We start from the raw sequence: 5,838 nt of genomic DNA, 5'->3' as shown, positions 1-5,838 counted from the left end.
CTCATGCGCGATTCATTCTTTTAAAGCACAGCTCTTAGGCGCCCGTTTCCGGCTTGAGCGGCGTCGCCGTAATCGCGCTTTGCATTATGGGAAGTTTCCCATAATGACGTCACGAAGGTTACCCTCGTGAGGGTTACGAGGGTTAGGGTCACGAGGGTTATCCTCACGAGGGTCACAAGCGTTACCCTCACAAGGGTTGCGAGAATTAGTTACCCTCGAAAGGATTACCCTCACGAGGGTCACAAGGGTTACTCTCACGAGGATCACCCTCACAAGGGTCATGAGGGTTATGAGAGTTACCCTCATGAGGGTCACCCCCCTGAAGTCCCGTGACCTGCCCCCACGAGGTCGCGCAACCTCAGGGGGTCACCTATCCCTCAGTACCCTTCCATTTTCCTCCTCAAGAGCTGCGCTCTTATCCGGTGTTACAGGGAGTCGTAAACGGCTTTCATTTTTTAACTCAAATTAACGAAAGATTATTTTATATAGCAAGATTTGTAAATTCACTCAATTGGACATTTCTATAGGATTCATTTTATGTCAAATCCTTCGTTTACTTGCCATTCCAAGACATCAGAACTTCTGAAGTCACAGTTCATAAATATAGATAGATTAAACTTTGCGTATAAACAAACAAGTGGAACAATGTTCACAAGTTTAGCTGGGTTTTCGTCTAAGGATTATGCAGTGATAGTAAAAAGCATGGAAAAACTATTCGATATTCAAATCGAAAATATTCGGCCAATACCGCTGTTCGCTTCTAACTCAAAATCATCTATTCGCACAAGAATACGTGTTAGTAAGCAATTTCGAGGAAGTGCACGTAAGATGCAGTATGAAGTGAACCATGTTCATACCTTTATTCTTGAGAAATAGTTAGTGGGCCACGTCCAGCTTTCATTTGGAAGGCAATCTAACTTCCAGAGCAATCAAGTCCACATGGAGAACTACAGAACCTGGAAAACAAAAACAAAAAATGTGGAATGTGTTAGGTTATGAACAGAATGCGATGACATAATAAACCTCCCAATTTCAGCAAACTACGAGTTACATCTAAGCGCATTGCAGGAGCCTCATCTTAACTATGGCGAGCACTACAGTGAAACCAACTTGTAACTTATGATCCGAAACCATCTCAACAAGGGAGGTTAGAAAAATTCCTTTGAAGACAGAATTTCCACATCCAATAAAATACCTCAAGTTTGTTGTCACGAGTTAATTTCAGAAGTTACTGCCAACTGTGCCTTCCAGAGATAATTAAACACCGTGTTAGTAAGAAATTTCAAGCAAGTGCACATAAGATGCAGTACAAAGTAAAACATGTTCATGCGTCTATTCTTAAAATAATTAGTGGGCTTGCTTTCCAGCTTTCACATGGAAAGCAATCTCTAACTTCCTGAACAATCAAGCTCATAGGGAGAACTACAGAACCTGGAAAACAAAACAAAAAATGTGGTATGTGATTAGGTTCTGAACAGAATGTGATGACAGAACGAACCTCCCATTTCCTGCTAACTATTAGTTACACATAAGCAGAGCTTGAAGTCTCCCTTAGGTTGAGGGGGGTCCCTAAAAGAAGGGAGGAGGGCGGGAGGGGGGGTTTTGGCGAAATGTATTAGATGCACATAAAATAACACCCACTGCTGACTCTGTCCCCACCGTACCTGCAACCCTCGAATTGCTAATCCCCAAATGTCACATTCCTGAAAACAAGCTATTTTATTGCAAGATATGATTTTGATTTCACAAATGCTGGGGCTGTGGAGGAGGGTCCCAGACCATCCGTTAAAATCAGTGGGGGACCCCCTGAGACGACCCAGACTTTAAGCGCTGCACATAAGTGCAGTGCAGGAACCTCAGCTTAATTCTGGCAAACGTTAGACAGTGAAACCAACTTATGACTTATGCTACGAAACCATTGTAGCAAGGGAAGTTTGAAAAATGCCTTCGAAGATAAAGTTGCCGCATTCACGGAGTTTCTTCAAGCCTGCTGTCGTAAGTTAATTTCAGATGTTACTGCCAAGTGCACGTCCCAGAGATAAACAGGTGCTTGAAAACCATGTTAGTAAGAAATTTCGAGGAAGTGCACACAAGATGCAGTAGGAAGTAAAACATGTGCATACCTTCATTCTTGAAAATTAATTCATGGGTCATGTCCAGCTTTCATGGGGAAGGCAATCTTCACAACTTCCAGAGCAATCAAGTCCATATGAACAACTACAGAACCTGGAAAAAAAATGTGGAATGTGGTTAGGGTCTGAATAGAATGCGATGACAAACTAAACCTCCCGATATTCAACCTATGAGTTACACGTAAGTGCACTGCAGGTGCCAGTGTGATTTAAGAAAGTGCACCTCCCAGAGATAAACAGGTGCTTGAACACCGTGTTAGTAAGAAATTTCGAGGAAGTGCACACAAGATGCAGCAGGGAATAAAACACGTGCATACCTTCATTCCTGAGAATTAATTCGTGGGTCACGTCCAGCCTTCCTGTGGAAGGCAATCATCATAACTTCCAGAGCAATCAAGTCCATATAAACAACTACAGAACCTGAAAAAAAAATGCGTGATGTGGTTAGGTTCTGAATAGAATGCGATGACAAACTAAACCTCCCGATATCTGCAAACTATGAGTTACACGTAAGTGCACTGCAGGTGCCAGTGTGATTTAAGAAAGCTGTAAACCCCAAATGAAACTACTTGAAAGGGGCATGGACACAGAAATTAGGCAAGTTAGAGTATTTGTTACATGACAGAACGATAGCTTATTGCATATACACTAAACAATTCAGAATCTTTAAAACTCCAATAATTACAAAATTATTTTTTTTAATGTTCATCATGTTTATCTGGGGACCAGGATACCTTGACACAACTCCTACTGTGGCGACGGCAGCTCGTCGATAAACCATGTGACTCTGATTAAGACGTTAAACAATCTCTCTTTCGTTGTTCTCTACCCGCGTTCGCCACGCCACGCCTGTCCGTTACTCAGGCTCTGTACCTAAGTGACGTTGCATTCGAAGGAGCAAGCTGTGCCAGATATTCCAACTTCCCAAAAATTGGGAGGGAAAAGTGGGACAAAGGAGCTTAGTTGAGGCGAGGGACGCCTGGGCGCCTTCTGATCCATACTTGAAAGTGCATACAAGAGATCTACGAGTGGCACCGCCCCGCAGCTTGGGACTGACAAGAGACACTAAAGGGACAAGGCAGATGTCGTCACCAAGGCCTGGCTCGCTGAGTAGGTGGACCCAAGGGTCCCGCAACTAATTAGAATTTTTCGTGTGAAACTAATGCATTTTTTGATAAACTAATTTGGCAGCTTTATAGTAACATGTAATGGGCTTCGGTGACATACTTAGATTTCATTTTTTCCATTCCTGAAAAATCTAGAACCGTTTGATTTCTAAAATAATACCTACAGCTGTTCTTTTGTTTTACACATACACGTAAACAATTGTTTGTGTGTACGTGAAATTAATGCTTAACCTATTTAGGATGTTGTTATTGCCACTACAAATTCTTGTTCCCCCCAATGCATTCCACGAGAATGCCCTTAAGGTAATGAACTTGAACTTGAGCTGAAGTAACTCCCATGAAACATAGCGTGGACTTTTATGGTACTCCAACAACCAAAACAGAGCCCAAGTGATCCTACTCGTCAATATTATTAGGATAAAAATGCATGGCGACTAAAATTGTAGACTGGCTTGTTGATACATCACAAAGGAAACATAAAAAACAGGTACGGATAGAAGTGACTCGGCAAACAAAAGGATCTCTCAGTGGAGGTTGCTACCAGGAATTACAGATAAAACAAAACATAGAAGATAACTTAAATCATATGGCACCACCTACCCCCATGGATATCAGTTTGTGTATTGAACAGAGAAGAGGAGCAAAAAAAAAAAACGTTGCAAGAGGAGACACCTTCAGGTGCATTGTATGGTGGGAACAATATGTGATCCACTTTTGCGTAGCCTATGCAGGTCAAGCAAAGCCCTATATCAAAGCCAGCCCTCGGTGTCGTGTGAACATTTGGCAGTACAGTTACCAGATGCGGTTGCATGACCGAGTTCAATAAGATGAGATAACTGCAGGCTATCAGGATAGAATCGCAAGGATATGTGGAAGCTGGTGAAATTTTGGCTCGTGAAAACCACAACTGCTTCCTCATCCGGTCCATCCCTTAGTTAAAAAAGGAACTTATCACCTTCAACCAATAAACAAAAGCAAGCAACCTCGGCATTCAGATAAGGTAGGTGGCACAGGGTGATTCCTTGTTGTGTAGTATGTACCATAGAAATAAACCAGAGATGCAAATGGTGAACTGTGAGCTTAGAAATAATGTGTCACTTGTCTTTTTTTGTTTTTTTGGGAATCAAATTATTTACAATCTTTCTTATCTGTGCCACTTATATATAATTGAAAATGGAGGGAACCAGATTTGTGAACATATGAAGAAAAACTATTTTCCTTGTACCGAATGACACTCCAAGTACAACTCTTAGCTACCGCAGAATACCATGCATCCACCCATTCCACATTAAGCGCCGATATCCAAATTTTTAAGATCCGAGAAAATATGCATAGTACAGTTATACGTAAAATTGATGACCAGGCAAGCGCACATTCTCCATTTTTTCGCGATTATCTCTAAATTTTGAGTGGGCGCTTGCCTGGTATTTTACAGTAATACAGTAGCCTACAATTGAAATAAAGTAGTGTTGTATCCTGCATGCCAAAAGATACACAAAGGCTTGCCCAGTGTGATGCAGATGGACGCTGCGGGAAGCTCTTTGAGTTGAACATTGGAGATGCGTGTTACATTCTAAAAGTAAACAATGAAGCCCCCCCCCCCCCCCCCCCCCGGTTCAACTTCAAACCATATAATTATCTGAGCATGTTTCAAAGGCAAGAAAGCACAAGTGGCTAATTTTTCCATGCATTAACAGACAAAATGTAATCATCAGTGGTGAAGCTTACAAAAGAACTGCTTATAGCAGCTTCTGCAGCAAAAACATGGCTTTTGTAGCACATATTTCATTTAATTTATTTCACACTGCAAACTTAAGGACATGACGTCCCGAAACCAAGACCACACGCAACGAAAACAGCACAACCAAGCACCGGGGCAGGATACCACTAGCAGACAATAGTTGCTTGAACGACGGCAAGTTGAAGTATTCAAATAACGAACCTGCAGCAAAAAGATGTCCGAGCGTTCCTTCATGGCTGTGGTAGCGTGCCTCGAATGACTGGCGTGGGATAGCGGCTTCTGTAGAGGCATCGTAGCTGAAGACCAGTGCTGGCAGGCTCCTAATGCTCCCAACTTGAAATACACCAAGATGGGTCCCAGGAACCACTGTTTTCCCGTGGTCGGCTCGAGAACAATCAATTTATTGGCGTCCTGTGGTTCGTCCAGCATATGGGCCCCGTCACTGCTGGCGATGCTCAGAAGTATAATCTGCAGCAAAAAGATGCGTGAGCGCTTCATCACGGCTGTGGTAGCGTGTCCCCCGCATCAGAGCTTTTGGAGCAGGCGATTCCGGTTTATCACATTGTAAAAAGCGATGCAAGTACTATAGAAATTCCCGCAGTTACTCACAGTGTCATAAAAACTATTATAATTGCAATTATGATACACAATTATTCACAGGGGATAGAAAGCAAAAACACAGAACTTTGGCAATGACCTCATTGCCTTTAAAGCTTGATGCAATAACTAAATCAGTCCCATCTTCGACAACTGCAAAGCAACAAAACTATTTAAGCATAGCGAATAAACCACACGTCACAACAAGCATTTTTCCCCAAAATGAAAGTAATGGGAGGAA

This window comes from Ixodes scapularis, unplaced genomic scaffold (assembly GCF_016920785.2).
Source record: "Ixodes scapularis isolate PalLabHiFi unplaced genomic scaffold, ASM1692078v2 PGA_scaffold5__190_contigs__length_132052651, whole genome shotgun sequence".
NCBI classification, from domain to species: domain Eukaryota; kingdom Metazoa; phylum Arthropoda; class Arachnida; order Ixodida; family Ixodidae; genus Ixodes; species Ixodes scapularis.
Note: the sequence above shows the minus strand (reverse complement) of the source record.